The sequence below is a fragment of the Phalangium opilio genome, unplaced genomic scaffold, assembly GCF_054372755.1.
Source record: "Phalangium opilio isolate 3A_F unplaced genomic scaffold, DU_Popi_V2 ptg000046l_1, whole genome shotgun sequence".
NCBI classification, from domain to species: Eukaryota; Metazoa; Arthropoda; class Arachnida; order Opiliones; family Phalangiidae; genus Phalangium; species Phalangium opilio.
In genome coordinates this window covers 6,332,710-6,350,256 of record NW_028324169.1, presented here as the reverse complement: position 1 = coordinate 6,350,256, position 17,547 = coordinate 6,332,710, and the positions used below count along the sequence as shown (strand labels likewise).

The window sequence follows — 17,547 nt, the reverse complement described above, 5'->3', positions numbered from 1 at the left end:
AGAAATTCTATTGAATTTGTGCAGGACATAAGAACACAAACACTAAACGACAAGGACGAAATTTGTAGCTTAGATGTAATTAATTTATATGGTAGTATCCCATCAACCCTAGCTCTAAATGTACTGAAAACGAGATTAAAACTAGACAGGACCTTGGAAGAGAGAACAACACTTAGTATAGACACTATTCTGAAACTAACAGAAATCTGTCTAACAGACACCTTCTTTAATTTTGAGGGAAATATTTATACACAACAAAGAGGGCTAGCAATGGGGAATCCATTATCAGCACCAATAGCCAACCTGGTAATGCAACATATAGAGGAAAGAATACTAAAAAAAACGACAATTAAAAAACAAGTAAAATTATGGCGACGATTCATGGATGATATATTTCTAATTAAAAATAAAACTTTAAAAACAGAAGAATTACTAGGGATAGTAAATAAGATTCATAAAAACATACAATTTACATATGAAGGAGAAAAAGACAGAAAATTACCTTTTCTAGACATATGAGTAGAACATAATAACCATAAGATGACATGCACAATGTATCAAAAACCCACCCACGCAAAACTATTCCTTAATGTTCAGTCATCACACAAAGTTAAAATCAAGATAGGTATTCTAAAGTCATTTAAAAATAAAATATAAACAATATCGGACAAACCAATAGAGGATAAGAATAAATTTAAAATACAGTTCATAAATAGCGGATACTCAAAGCATTTGGTTAATCAAATTTTTAATAACCATTAAGTCAAAAACAATACGATAAAAGAAAAACCAGAATATATTATTTCTTTACCATATATAAAGGGGATTACAGAAAAGACTAGCAGACAACTAAAACTACATAATGTTAGTTTAGTAAATAAAACCCAATGCACGATTAAAACAGAACTAATAAAAAACAAACCAAAAACGGAAGAATTGGACAAAACGGGAGTGATATAAGAAATAAAATGCGAATGTAATAAAAGTTATATAGGACAAACAAAAAGGAAATTAAAGAAAAGACAATCAGAACATAAGTACTGTGTTAAAAACAAGGACGAAAATAATGGATTAGCATTACATATAAAAAAAGAAAATAATCATAAAATTAACTGGACCTCAACAAAGGTTTTATGTCAAGAAACCGGATGGTACAAGATAAATTTCAAAGAAGCAATCTATATTCTAGGAGAGCGGTCGCTCTCTTAGATAAGACCTGATACTCCCTCTAATGCTAAAGGAGGGTTTTTTGATTGACCGTAACTTTTTTCGTATTGTGTTTACAGCTTTGAAATTTTGCCAGTGAACTAAAATTCGGGCCCTAATTTTGTGGTTAAAATTTCAAAGAGATCCAACTAATAGTTAATTCTATAAAGAAAAAAGTTGTTAAGGGTGGTTTTAGAATCCATAAAATTAATCAGACATTTGGTGAAAGATACTATATTGTTCCATAGAGATAACATGGGATTTTATTGAAAAATGACCTTAATTGGGATCGTGTATAAAGAAAACTATTCATTCGTTACGTTTGGGAACCATCTTAAATTAAAGATAACAGTCCATAGATGTGCCTTTTCTTAGTTTCATTAAGATCAATTAAATTTAAGTATTGATTTTTATCATTATTAACACATACTTTGACTTACGTTGTTTTGGGTATTGGAATTACGGCGTTTTACCACTGTTAGAGACAAGCATTTTAGCCCTCATTTTTTATATTGGACTTACGGCGTTTGTGTCGTGATTCACGCCGTTAGCGGGATATTAAGCAAGAAAAACATGGCGTTTGAGCTGTCGGTTAAAATTAAAATTTTGGATTTGGAATTAAACTGGAGGCTAATTACGTATGATTTTTATTGTTTTCACAACAAAAAACGTCAATGAAATTTACTAAAATTAATTTTAAATTTAAAAGCAGACAGAATATTTTATTATTAACGAATTTCGCTAAGCTAATTTCGTTAAGCCTCGGTCAAGGTAGCGTTGCCGTTATGTTGTCTGTTGATGTTATAGGAATAGGCAACATTGACTTCGGTTGAGATAAAAGCTAGACAATACGAATACTGTTGGTATGTTCAAATTAATTATTAATCTTACTGGTAGATCAATTAATTACTACATTATTATCTGTGACAGCTAGGACACACAATCAGCTGTAGTGGTAAATTTTACACCTTGATGATGAACCCTCCGCTGGCTGAATGCTAGCGACAACTTTTCAAGGGAAATAATGACAAACAGAACTGTATATAGTCTTTCATTTAATAACATTCTATATTTGCATTATTTAAATTTAAATTTTGTATTAAACGTGCAAAAGATTGCTGTTCATTGGTTCTCTAACATGTTTTCTTAATTTTCGACATACTAACGTAGCTTTTGTATTTTGAGGGCGCGTTTTTTTTTAAAGGCGTTTATAACACGATGTATAGTTAAAATTATATTTATTTTGGTTTATGTTTAATGTGTAACACACTGTTCAGTGTTACAGTAGTTCTGCAACTAAGCCTTCAAAGTTTCTGAAATTATTGTAGGTAAATATCAAAGAAACGAAAGTGTTCATTTTCAAAAATTATTTCAAACTAACACTCACAGGTCTTGGTTCTGGTTTTAAGGGGATCCATTCTCAGGCTCTTTATTTCATAACGTTTTTTGTTTGGTTAATTAACATAAATTTTTGGTTAAATATGTAATACACTAGTTTTTGGTAAGTTTGAGAAATTAACGGAGCCGAATGACAAAGAGATGGATTTAATAGCTTTCATTTCAACATAATTAAAACCATATAGATTTATTCATTTAATAACTTTTTTCGATTGAAATTAGGCCTAAAAAGTCAGGGAAAAGTCTGGGATATTGAAAATGGGCCAAAAAAGTCAGGGAAAAGTCTGGGAAATTGAAAATGGGCCTAAAAAGTCTGGGACAAGTTTGGAAAATTGAAAATGGGCCTCAAAAGTCAGGGACAAGTCTGGGAAATTGAAAATGAGCCTGAAAAGTCAGGGAAAAGTCTGGAAAATTGAAAATGGGCCTAAAACGTCTGGGACAAGTTTGGAAAATTGAAAATGGGCCTCAAAAGTCAGGGACAAGTCTGGGAAATTGAAAATGGGCCTGAAAAGTCTGGGACAAGTCTGGGAAATTGAAAATGGGCCTGAAAAGTCAGGGACAAGTCTGGGAAATTGAAAATGGGCCTAAAACGTCTGGGACAAGTTTGGAAAATTGAAAATGGGCCTCAAAAGTCAGGGACAAGTCTGGGAAATTGAAAATGGGCCTGAAAAGTCTGGGACAAGTCTGGGAAATTGAAAATGGGCCTGAAAAGTCTGGGACAAGTTTGGAAAATTGAAAATGGGCCAAAAAAGTCAGGGACAAGTCTGGGAAATTGAAAATGGGCCTAAAACGTCTGGGACAAGTTTGGAAAATTGAAAATGGGCCTCAAAAGTCAGGGACAAGTCTGGGAAATTGAAAATGGGCCTGAAAAGTCTGGGACAAGTCTGGGAAATTGAAAATGGGCCTGAAAAGTCAGGGACAAGTCTGGGAAATTGAAAATGGGCCTGAAAAGTCAGGGACAAGTCTGGGAAATTGAAAATGGGCCTAAAACGTCTGGGACAAGTTTGGAAAATTGAAAATGGGCCTCAAAAGTCAGGGACAAGTCTGGGAAATTGAAAATGGGCCTCAAAAGTCAGGGACAAGTCTGGGAAATTGAAAATGGGCCTGAAAAGTCAGGGACAAGTCTGGGAAATTGAAAATGGGCCTGAAAAGTCTGGGACAAGTCTGGGAAATTGAAAATGGGCCTGAAAAGTCAGGGACAAGTCTGGGAAATTGAAAATGGGCCTAAAACGTCTGGGACAAGTTTGGAAAATTGAAAATGGGCCTCAAAAGTCAGGGACAAGTCTGGGAAATTGAAAATGGGCCTCAAAAGTCAGGGACAAGTCTGGGAAATTGAAAATGGGCCTGAAAAGTCAGGGACAAGTCTGGGAAATTGAAAATGGGCCTAAAACGTCTGGGACAAGTTTGGAAAATTGAAAATGGGCCTGAAAAGTCTGGGACAAGTTTGGAAAATTGAAAATGGTCCTAAAAAGTCTGGGAAATTGAAAATGGGCCTGAAAAGTCAGGTAAAAGTCTGGGAAAGTGAAAATGGACCTTTTTAAAGGTCAGGGAAAATATATTAGAGGGAAAGTCTGGATAACAGTATCAGGGTAACCAGAAAATGTGTTGTCTGACTGTCTGACATTTCTCATTTCTAATTATTTAAATTCAAAGGGCTGTATTAACTTCTAACCTGACAGGTTAGTAGTAAACAAATACCGGGCTGCCAGGCTGTCTCTTACACAACAAAGTTGGCCATTCTCGCTTATAAGAAATGAATCTTTGTCATATGCATGGCCTTCAGGAGCAGTCTGGGAAATAGCACACTTCCTCTGGTCCAAAACCAGTTTATTAATTGCTTGGACTAGTTTTTTAATTCAAAAAGTGGGGGTTACTGGTCCTCGGGACCAGTTTATTAATTGCAAATCTATAGGAGAACAAAGGCTTGGACCACTCCGGAGACCAGTTTATTATTTAGGACACTAGGGGGTCACTGGTTCCAAGGACTAGTTTAAAAATTATCCTTATTTCCCAGAATGTTCAGGAGCCCCAGGACTCCCAACAGAAGCAGGGTGGGAAATAAGGATTTTTTTTCAAACTAGACATTGGGCCAGCCTGGAATAAATATACTGGTCTATGACCATTGACCAGGGCGCGTTGTCTGGTAAACTAATGAAGTGGAATTTAAATAGTTGAGATAATGTCTGGACCCTGGTTTAATACCCTAGAATTTTCTTTGTGGTCCCGTAGACCACTGATTCCCTCCGATTTAATTTTTAACTGGTCATTTGACCTGTGCCACCGCCTTATTTCCCACGCTGAACTGAAGTGAAGATTTCTTTTGCCCGGAGCATAACCTACTCGATGACGCGCTATCGTCAACATAGGTAACAGTAGCGCTAGTTAATTCAGGATACCGATATCTAATTTGCTCAAATCAGGGTAGAATATATATAGGACGTGTGTCCAGCGACCCCCTGTTTGACTGGAAAATTTATAGGACATTGTCCACTGGAGTGCGCAAAAATTGTGCCGCGTCTTCAAAATCAAACTATCAGAACTTCGGAAAAATTTACTAGTCAACTGTCCAGTGACCCCCTTAGTGTTTAAAATATTTATGGGACATTATAAAATTTTATTGCACAATGTCCAGTGTTCTGTGCTTATTTCATTCCCAGGACTCCCAACTGAAGCATAGCCCACTCGATCCGCGCTACTGGACGCTGCACTGCGGCTGCTCGAGTGGGCTATGACTGAAGTGAAGATTTCTTTTTCTCTGAGCATAGCCTACTCGATCACGCGCAACACATCGCAGGGTGGGAAATAAGGATTTTTTTAAACTGGACATTAGGCCAGCGACCCTCCCGAGTCCTGACTTGCAATAAATAAACTGGTCCGTGACCATTGACCAGAGCACGTCGTCTGCTAAACTAAAGAAGTGGATAATTAAAATATTATTATTTTAATGTGTGGACTCTAGTTTCCCTTCAATTTTCTTAGTAGTCTCGTGGACCACTGTTCCTCCGATTTAATTTTTGGACTGGACCAAGCAATTTTTATACTGTTCATTTGTCCTGTGTCACCGCCTTATTTCACACGCTGGCGCGAGTTGCTTTGCGTTGTCGAGTGCGTGATGGAATGGGCTATGCCTGGAGTCCCAAGTCACTCCCAACCTCCGCGACTTCCTACCCAAATTCCCACTAGCATAGCCCACTCGATCACGCTCTCTTTTCTCCGCCTACATATTTTGAAGAGGGTACTTTTTAGGCGTATTAGCAATCTTGAAACATCTTTGTGGACTTTTAGGGTAGCCCTGGCTATATTGTGTTTAAGGTTTTAAGCTTAATATCAAACAGACGATAGTTAATGCTACAAAAAGTTTGAAATTGACAATCACGGATCGTCTTTGTGAAGTTTTAAGGATATCCGAATTTCATATTGGGCTTATGAAAATTTTGAGCTAAAGCTTAAACGGACATAAATCAGCGTTTTTAAAAATTGTGTAAAATTTTCAATTTGGTCCTATTTCTGGAATTTTTAGGGGAGCGCCTCGCGTTTGAATAAACGATTGTAAAAAATTGTATTACGTTAATTATCATAAGACTACAAACTTCTAATGATTTAAGTTTTTGTTTTTGAAGTATCATTACAAATAAATGTTTGATTGAGCTAAAGTTACGGTCACCTTTATATATGTTTCTGCTTAGTGCAGATTTTGAAAATGTAAAACAGTTTCTTAACAATCTTAATTAAAATGAAGACTGAAGGAACAGATATTAATCAAAAATGTCTTGATTAGAATCAAGACCTGAAAAGTATCGATAAGACTGAGGTTATCACTTGACTGAAGGTTCAGATATTAATTTTTCTTTTTAATTGAAACTTAAAGGCATGCTTAAGAAAAAACAACGTTCCATTACCGTTTTCCGTTGAAATAACTTATTTTACTGGTAATCAATTTCAAAAATTTACTTATCTCGGCTTTTCGACCACAATTCCATTCCCCGAAAACATTTTATCATTACATTGTTACAGTAAAATTAATTACTTTTGGGAGATACCGTGTCAAAATAAGCTATAAAACAACAAGAAAAACTGTAATAGTGGTCTGTTTAGCCATGAAAACAGCCTTTAAATAGTTTAAAGCTCCATATAACCCTTTCGAGACTATAGCGCGAGCAGCTTTCTTCCGTGAGCATGGATCGAGTGGGCTATGATCCAAGGGAATTTTTTCGCTGTTATCTGCTATTTTCACGGACCACTCGTTCACGCCAAATCAATCTTTCACCTCACTTGAATTTTTCATGATTATATTAAGATTTGAAGGAACAAAATTCCAGATTACTATTTTCACTACCATCTCCCTCTGGTAACCTGAAGCAAACTTTCCTCTCATTTTGCTGCTCATTACCGGTGTCATTCCCTTGAGTTTCAGTTCTTTATAACTACTATCATGAGTTTATTTATTTCAAACCAAAATATAAAAAAAATTGGATTCTTTTTCCTTTTGTGCTACTTAGAATTTACAAATGTATATAACGTTGTTACATGCCATATCAAATAGTCTCTAACCATTGTTAGAAACTAAAGAGAGAAATTGCGGAGTAACAATGATCATGCCCTGAACTATGAGAAAGAACAATACGACGGTTGACTAAAGTACACTTGATATTACATCATTTTGCAAAACCGCGAGTAAAAATCTTACTGTCCCTATTGAATTTACCGCCATTTCTTTTAGAATAAATAAAATGTTCCACTGCAAAGCGTGCCAGGACGAATGGGGATGTAATGTCTTAAGGAACCTTTTTAAAACGCAAAACCATACACGTACTCTCTCAAAAGTAATTAATGTAATGATAAAATGTTTTCGGGGAATGGAATTGTGGTCGAAAAGCCGAGATAAGTAAATTTTTGAAATTGATTACCAGTAAAATAAGTTATTTCAACGGAAAACGGTAATGGAACGTTGTTTTTTCTTAAGCATGCCTTTAAGTTTCAATTAAAAAGAAAAATTAATATCTGATCCTTCAGTCAAGTGATAACCTCAGTCTTATCGATACTTTTCAGGTCTTGATTCTAATCAAGACATTTTTGATTAATTAGGGATAGAGGGGAGTTAAATTTAGATAAGGGAAATGTAAACATAAACGGGTGGGGAGGTTCAAAATTAAATAAAATAAAAAATTAAAAAATAAATCAGAGAAAAAACTAGGGTACATTATGGTGTAAAAATGGAATTAATAAATGAGATAGGAAATTAAATTAGAAATTGTATCGGCTGAAGAAGGACCACGGTCCGAAAGCTCCCATTATTTTAAAGTAATAAATAAATTTTTTAAAAATCCATGAAGTAGCAGTCCTTTTATAAAAGAAAATAACGAAGTTTAGATAAACCATGGAACGAAAATTTAACATATACGATTACTAATAAAAGTTTGAGTTTGGTGTTTAAAGGGAAAAAATAGGCAACCGATATATTTTTATTGCTTTTTTGCTTTGTGTCATCTATCGGATGGTGCAAAGGTATAGTCCGACTATTTGATTACGGCTGGGCGCCCTTTTTTCCCCGTGCGGAATTACGGAAATTTTTAAAAAGTACTCAGTATCACACTTAGGTGGCTCTGCAACGTGGAAGAATTTTATTTACTTATGAAATTATTTTCCTCCTCGACCGGGTTTCGATCCCGCACCATAGCGCAGAGCTTTCACTCCACGGATTGAATGTCTGTAGATTTCTAAAGCGCGCACACCGGATTACCATTATGGCGCTGCCTTTCCAATCTTAACTTGACTATACGCTCGGTGGGAATTATGAACAAGGGATGAAATCATATAGGATAAACACCCCCGCGTTCAAGACTGAGCGAGAGGTTAAGGCAGCAGAAGGCTCTAGAGGGTGGGAAAGACACCCAGAGAGCACAGCAGTGCCATACGACCTCGATAATTTACCCGTGGCCCCCGCGTACAGTAGTACTTAGGGGCGAGACGGGCGAGTCTTAATTCGCAACCACCAAGTATGAAATACAGTATGGGGATGGTAAACATTCCAGTGACTGCAAACGAGGGACTTGATGGCTGTGCCCCCACACCACAACAAGGAAAATACTTTGTCCAAGGGTCGTAACCACAAGGACGTGGGTGACTCCACGGATTGACGCCTTTACGCTCTCGGCCGTCTAGTCTTATTAACAAGCTCGAGTTATGTTGCTTAAACCTAGCATCTCTCTCACGTCGGCGGCCGGCGCGTTCCTCTCACGTCTTGCTTAGTTGGGGCAGGGAGGAGGGAAATTTGTTCGAGGCGGCGAGTCTCGCGTTTCCATGGTAGCGCGCCTATACAACTATACATGCCGAGATTTGAAATCTCTTGGGCAGTTTAAAAGGGGTAGCGCTACAATTATAAAATACGTCGTGTTTTTAGCATTAGAAGGTTTACAAAATTATTTTAGGAATTGTACTCGTCGGAAAGTCTGAAATATAATAAAAACTAAACAAATTTTTAAAGTAAGAGATATTTGATTTGTAAGCCAAAAGAAATTAATACCGTAGTCTCTAGAGAGTGTATCAGGGAAACCTCTATAACTAAGCAAGTTTATGATATTACCATCTCTGTAAGTGTTCCAATTAAATAACTATATATTTATATTGTAAGTTAATTAAATTAAAAAGGTCAAACATAACTATTATTATACACGGTGATATTTTAAATACTTCGGGCATAATTTATAAAATTGAATGTAAAACCTGTAATAAGGTTTACATCGGGGAGACAGAAAGAAAACTACTTGATAGAGTCAAGGAACATAAAAGAGATGTCAAAAACAAAAAAGAAACAAATGCCATATTTGTTCATCTAAAATTTAATTCTTCATACCAGATTAATTGGGATAATATCTCTATTTTGGCTAAAGAAAAGGATTATTTTAAACGTAAAATTACTGAAAGCATATTTATAAAAAAATTTAAACATAACAATTTTAATTTAGAAGCCGGAATCTCCTTAAAAAATAATTGGAACATTAATAACCTATTAAAATATAAAAATAAAAATAAATAAAATCCCGCGCCAACCTGGCACCCTCTAGATGTAAATAACCTCCTAGGGATAAAATGTTATACTCCCCCCCCCTTTTTTAGATATATTGTTTTTTAGTTTTTTAGTGTATAGCTTATTAATGTGAAACTCACTATGGTTCACCAGACTGAACGACGAGCCGCGGCTCGAAACGTCTCATTTTTAATTTGGATGTTTTAAATAAATTATTATTTAACTCTAATTACACGTGGTTTATCTCCGTAAATTTCTTTAATTTTCTAAATTAATTAAATTAACTTGCAATGCTTCAAGACAGACACATTTTTGAGGTTCACTATACCTGTACATTTAATTTGGGAATTTAGGTTTTGGGATTAGATAAGCTAAAGTGTAAATGATAATTTGATGTTTAATTTTAAGTATTGGCATTCGCAATAAAATATTTCTATTAACGTTTGATTACTCAAATAATCCTTCTAATAAATTTTACGAAGCACAAGCACTTTCTTAGGTTCTTTTCACTTTTCAGTAACAAATTTTGACAAAGAAAAATTATCAATGCAAGTTTAAATTTGCCTAAAAACGATAAAGACAATTTATTTAATTAACTCTTAATTGGGTTCTTTTCAGTTACATATTTGCCAAAGACAAAATATTGTTTCAAGTTTAAATTTACCTATGAACGTTAACTATAATTTATTTAATAAACTCTTAATTTTAACTAATAAGAGTAATCAATTACTAATCATTACTTATGATCACTAACTTTAAGAAAAAAGTTCAATATTATTTTTATAAACGTAATCAAAATAAGCTTTGTAAACATGAAAATTCAAAACCTAATACTACAACTTCACATTAAGTAATGAGTTTAGAAATAAATGTACTTGTTTCTCTCACCAGAAGGAAAACCATTATCTAGACATCAAGAAACAATATCAATATCATAATCCCATTCTTAAACGCAACAGTTATGAACCAAATTTCAAAATTTGCAAAATAATTTCTTCGAACTCACTTCCTTGTAGATTGCAGACGCTTTTCTATGCCTAGAAGCCTACCGGCGTTTCCCTATTGTAGCGTCATCTACGTACACTACTATTTTAGCAACAATTTGGAAGAAATAATTATTCATTGTTAACTATCTATTAAATTTAGTTTTTTAATTGTAAATTTTATGTATGAGCAAAACAGTTTAAAATTACTTTGGCATATGTATTAAAATTAGGCCGACATGATGGCGCTAAATAGAGCCTAGATCTGACTTAGCTAACCAGCCTTCATTCCGACTCTCAGAGTATTCCACGCCCATTTTTGCTTATAACTACTCCCCCAGTTCAAAGAATTCGATTTACATGTATAAGTGCGACTTTTGAAGAAAATTCGAAGGAACCGAAAATTAACATTAAGTTTTATGGGAGGAGCTAGGTACTTTTGCCAGATCCTTCCTTTGTCCTATTGATTCAAATGACCTTAAATTGTAGTGAGACGTGTGTTTCAATGTGTTTTATTATACTAAGAATGATTAAAGCTTTTTTGTGTAAAAATTATTTTCCTAAGAATGATTAAAGCTTTTTCGTGTAAAAATTATTTTCCTAAGAATGATTAAAGCTTTTTTGTGTAAAAATTATTTTCCTAAGAATGATTAAAGCTTTTTTGTGTAAAAATTATTTTCCATCCCTGAGAGCATTCTTTCAGTGCCGAGTACTATTGATTTCCAACCACAGAGTGCTACTACAAGCCCGAAGAAAAAAAACAAAAGGGGACGCCCTAAGGCATCTGTTTCTATATCCTCCAAACGTACTCGTGCCACAAAGCAATCTGAGAAGAGAAACCTTGCCACCTGCTCATCCTGCTTGCTAACTGTTGATGACACTCACAAGTCTTTTCAGTGTGAGGCCTGTTTCTCATGGTGCCATATTGCATGTGTTAATGTGTCTGAGGCGTTATTTGACCTACATAGTAGCCACCCATGTGACAACCTTGTGTTCTTCTGTAATGTTTGCATTGCAACTGGCCCTACAGTGATACGAACCCTTTCTTCTATCTCTGACACACTCGTCTCCACTAAACAAGAACTAACCATCTTATCAGCGGACTTCACTACCCTGCCCTAACTAACCTTACTCATGATTCTCACCAAATCAAAACTATAGACTTACCACCACTGCAAGCCCAGAATGAATTCATCACTCAGAAACTTGCCTTCATAGATGAACTTTCTGCCAAACTCGTCTCCACCAACCAAGAACTTGCAACTTTATCTATGAACTATACTACTCTGGCTACAAAACTTGGCAACCTTACTATCGACTACAACCAAAACACAATGGATGAACATTCCCCTTCCTCGTTACCCGGCATAACATCACACCACCCTACAGGAGGCCCTACAAATCCTCAAGGACTCAGTTCCTTGTCGTTCTGAATTTCAGAAGCTTGAGGGTCAAGTTAACTGTCTCAGAGCTGATATGTCCTCGCTACTAACTACACCATCTCTTAGTTCAATCATGGAAGAAATTGACTCCCTTAAATCTTTCTCTACCATTCTTACTGAACAAGTTGAGGCCCAGAGTGATGAGATTTCCTCTCTAAAAGCAAGCCTTCATCAGCCTCAGGAGCAAAATAATTCTCCCTCTATGGTACGGAGCTCCCGTGATGTGACCCTCTCCTCCAGCTCTTCTAATCAACCTCAAGCTAGTGAGAGGCATTCAGATGTTTCAAAGCCCATATCGCCTGATGTCACTAATCACAAATATAATGCGCTGCTCTTTGGGGTACCGTACACTGATAACTACAGAGAAGACTGCTGGTTCTCTTATAGCATTCTCCAAGACTTAGAATTTTCTCATTCTCAATGCGAACGCATTCTGGTCACGCGTCTTGGTCGCTATCGCCAGGGCTACAACCGTCCATTGCGTCTCAAGTTCCAATCTGTCTCCCATCGCCAGTATTTTGTGAGAGGCGTTAATAATTGGAGACACCATGATGATTTTGCTTATACCGTAACCCCTGATCGTACTGCTGAACAACGTGCTACTCATCGACGCTTGGTTGCTGAACTCCGTCAGCACCGTTCTCACGGGGAAGTTGGTTTGTTTACCCGTCAGGGCCAAATAGTGAAACCTGACTTCCACTCCACGCATCCGCAGCCCACACCACCTCTCGTCCCTGTTTTACAAGCACCTTTATCGTCTCCGAACAGCTCATGCATCACCCATCCGAAACAATTTATACCGGCTTTCTCTTCACCTCCAAAAAACTAGTTCCAGCATCCTTCAATTCCCCTAATCTCTTCCAGACCCTCTCAGCCTCGAATCTCAAAATTACTGTATTTAACGCCCAAAGTCTTTATGGAAAACGAACTGAACTTTTAGCCCTCTCAAAAGTATGGGATGCTGACTGCATCTGCATCACCGAAACTTGGGCTAAAGCGCACCTTGATGATGCTACCTGGATATGCTACTCTTCGTCAAGATAGAACTGACGGCAACGGGGGTAGAATTATTATCTATCAACGTACCTCCCTCAATTACCACAAACTTAGTATTCCGGCATCTTACGATGAAATGATGAATCTTTGTGGGTTGAACTAACTCACCCTTGCACCTCGTCCTGGATTGTGCTTGGATGTATATACCGCCCGCCTAACTGCTCTCTTGCTCAGTGGCGGCGCCAGGATATTCTTTGGTGTAGGCTAAAGGTTTTTCACAAATTTGGGCCCCTTAATTATTGTTAAGAAAATTTAAGAATACATTGTTTAAATTGTTTGTGAGTATTTAATATCGTAACTCAAAGCCGGTAACTACGATGACGAAGAAATTGTTTACACCCACAATTTTGGGACCGTCCACAAACGCTGACCCCCGCCCCCCTCCGATCACGCTTTTGTCTCGATTTCTCAGAGCCCTCCCCTAAAAACCATGTCACATTTTTAGGCCACCTCCAACGAAATGTTATCTGTCTTAATTTACAAATTTAATTTGATCAATTTGAAAAGAGACCCTTTTTTCTTGAGTGATATGACGTTCCCTTCAGAAATATTTTGGTCGGCTTGAAATTCAAAAGTTCTCTTCTACTTAGCCTCTGATTTAGCTTCAGAACTTTAATGTCTGGTTGTGCTTTTTTTTGTAAGCTTCAAAACATTTTCCATGAAGCTTAGTTAAAGGGGCACACTTTATAGGTTTCGACATTGATGGTCAAAAACCTTAGTCTAATAGAAGTGAGATGAGACTAGAAGTGAAGGGCTCTAGCATTGATAGTAGATCCTGGCACTAATGAACAAATTTGAGGATTTTATGCCGCTTCCCACGCGCTAAAACTAGAGAGAAAAAAATTGGTCGAGTTCCAAAAACATTTCCTACGCCCTTCCCTTCAACCTAAAGCGGCAGAACACGGACGCGGGTGCTGGAATCTAGTTCGGCCGTCTACCGCCACGAGCGTTTCACGTTTAGGAGGGAAAATTCAGAAACCGCTACCAGAGGGCCAACCGTTGGTGTGTCATCAAGAATATTCACTTTCGCCGAGTGAAGAATTTGGTTAGCTCAGTACGTCTGGTCTCATCTCACTTCTGGTCTAATCGATCATGATATTCAGATTTCAAAAATGTGCGAAAGAAACGAAACCATTTCAATCCGAAAGGGGATCCGACTCATCCTAGCTAATGCTAGTGGCGAATAAACAGTTACATTAGAGAGTTTAAGCTGAAACTACGCGTACTCTATATTTAGCAATCCTTAAGGCCGTTTTCCTTCAAGCTTTTCAAGAAGCTTTTGCTTCAAAAACTGAAGCAAAACACTAAAGCGAAATCAGAACCCGTTTTCAACCGCGCTTTTTTGGGGCTTTTAAATCAGATTCGCGTGAAATAATCGAAATGCTGATATCCTACATGGGTAGATATTTGCTTTCGCTATCAACGAAAGTGGGGCCAAAATATACTACATTAAATTCAGGGCGTCGCTGGGCCCCTAACGGCGTTTATGGGCCCCCCAAAAGTAGGCTATAGCCTGTGTCGCCTACCCCTGGCGCCGCCACTGCTCTTGCTTCTACTCAGCTGCTTTTTACGGATCTTAGGGCCATTTCAAGCCGTCATGAAGAATTAATAATTACTGGAGACTTCAATCTTCCGTCCATTTGCTGGAATTCCCTAACCACAGTTCATGGCTCCTCCTCGCCCCAATGTGAATTCTTGGACCTACTACATAACTGTGGCTTGCAACAACACGTGACCTACCCTACTCGTTTCGGCCAAACTCGTAATATAAGGTGTGCAACTCTTGATCTCTTCATTACCAAAGCAAATATCAACCCTGAAATAACTGCCACCCCCCGGTTGGTGGCAGTGACCACATCACGCTCCATGCACAATATCCGCTTGCTGTTAACTTCACGGTCCCTCGAGGCTTCAAGCGTGATTACGACTACTGCCAGGGTGACTACGTCCTGCTAAACACCCTTCTTTCCAACATTGACTGGTCCCCTCTCTCTCGCTCTACTACGGAGGATGCATGGACTTTCTTCAAATCAACCCTTTTTGATTGTATATCTAAATCAATGCCGCTTTATGATCCGGCTACTAAACGCCCATCGCGGTTGTGGATTCCCGTCGCAACGAAACGTGCAATCCGTAAAAAAGAACGTCTCTGGAGAAAGCTTAAACTTGCCAACCGTACTAGTGATCAGTCGCTCTATGATCACTACCAGCCCCTCTACAAGGCCCAGGTGAAACTCGTGAAGACGCTCCTATCCAATGCCAATGCTAAGGCCCATGCTCGTAAGCTACGCTCCGTTAAAACAAATCCTCGAGCATTCTATCGTTTTGTAAGAAAGCAGATACGAAGTCTACCTACTCGACTAAACATCAAGTTACCGGATGGAACAAAAACTGACTCTACTCTACTTATGGCGAACTGTTTAAATACAACCCTTGTTAAAAACTTTAATTACTCCCCTGCTGACCTAACAAGTTTACCTCAACCCCAAGTGCCTGTGATGTTGGTTTACTTTCCTACTATTCGTGATATTTACTTAATTCTAAATAACTTAGATATTAAAAGCGCCTCTGGTCCTGATGACATTCCCAACAGACTCCTAAGGAATTGTGCTTCAACCCTTTCCCGCCCGCTGCATATTCTATTCACAACCTCTCTTACTGAAGGTGCTCTTCCCTCTGATTGGCGTATGGCTCACGTTACTCCTATCTACAAGGGTAATAAAAGTGATGCCTCAAATTATCGACCCATAAGTCTGACCTCGGCGATATGTAAGGTCTTAGAACAATGTATCCATTCCGCCCTTCTCCTACATGTGAATCCCTACCTTAGTCCAGCTCAACATGGCTTCTTAAACAATAGATCGGTAGAAACCAATCTTTCGTCCGCCTTTTCCACCTGGCTAGAAGCCTTTGATCGCGGTTGTCGGTTGGATGTTATTTACCTTGACCTAGCCAAGGCGTTCGACTCTGTTCCCCACCATCGCCTCTTAGCCAAGTTGCTCGCTTTTGGTATCGACAATAACATCTACCCTTGGATCGAGTCCTACCTTCTCCACCGTACCCAGGCGGTCAGGGTGGAGGATTCATTAATTGATTTCCCTCCTGTTGTCAGTGGGGTTCCCCAAGGGAGTGTCCTGGGTCCGTTGTTATTTCTACTTTACATTAATGATCTACCCGATGTACTCTCCTCTCAGCTGTGTTTGTTTGCAGATGATCTTAAGATCTTTCGTCTGATTCGATCCTATGATGATGTTCTTTTTCTTCAATCAGATCTTACAAAGCTTGCGACTTGGTCAGACCTCAATGGTTTATCATTTAATGAACGAAAATCTATGGTTTTAACAATACAGAAAAGCAAATCTGACCCCCAATCTCCGTCCCCGTACTATCTTTCATGACATAACATTCAACGAGTAAATGATTGTCGGGACCTCGGCATTCAAGTTTCACATGACCCTAAATTTCATTCACACATCAAAAAAACATGCGGTCGTGCAAATGGCCTTCTGGCAACTATTAAAGCCAACTTTCCGAAAATTTCTAGCACCCTCCTCTCTCGCCTCTTTGCGTGTTATGTCCGTCCCATACTGGAATTTGGTAGTCAGATTTGGAATCCCTACAAGGCCCAAGATATACATCTCCTTGACAATGTCCAAGGTCGTGCTTCGCGCATCCCATCAACCTTGCAACACCTCTCGCGTCAGGCAAGACTTGATTCTTTGGGCTGGTCTTCCCTTTCGCTTCGCCGGACCTATCTAGACCTCACTTGCCTCTTTAAAACCTTACACCGCCAAGGTCAGACCTACTTTACTACTGCCCCCAAAGCCCATATGACTCGAGGGCACGTTCATAAACTTTTTCTACGTCAATCCCACAAAGACCCAATGAAGCATTCCTTCTTCCGGAGGACTATACCCATCTGGAACTCCCTTCTTAACGAAGTGGTCTCCCAACCCACTCTTCCCCTCTTTAAATTCAAACTACGCAAATTTCTTAAAATTTAACTTGAATGAGGGGAAAGTAATCAACCACTCCCTATCTATTCTTTATTTTCGGTGTACTATTTAGTTACTATGTACTATGTTCTTTAGATTGGAGCTGTAAGGCGTTATAGCCCTAGCTCGACCATTAAATGGAGCAAAAAAAAAGGCCAAACTGATGATATCATCGGATCTACTGATCCAAATGTCCTGGAATTTTACCCTGAGGTGTGTTACAATCTATTCTATTATATTAAATAGGATATATATTTGAATAAAAATGAATTTCTAATGTAAAAATTGTAAATTCAATAGGATAAATATTTGAATAAAAATGAATTTCTAATGTAAAAATTGTAAATTCAATAGGATAAATATTTGAATAAAAATTAATTTCTAATGTAAAAATTGTAAATTCAGTATTTCTAATGTAAAAATTGTAAATTTAGTATTTC

General features: G+C 37.8%; 1 long non-coding RNA gene across 1 annotated transcript; it reads left to right on the top strand.

The window, feature by feature from the left end:
- Positions 1-1,313: 1,313 nt before the first annotated feature.
- Positions 1,314-2,343, top strand: LOC149676470 (uncharacterized). Its single transcript, XR_016366758.1, has 2 exons — positions 1,314-2,069; positions 2,137-2,343. It is a non-coding gene; the product is annotated as an uncharacterized LOC149676470 (long non-coding RNA).
- The last annotated feature ends 15,204 nt before the right edge of the window (positions 2,344-17,547 follow it).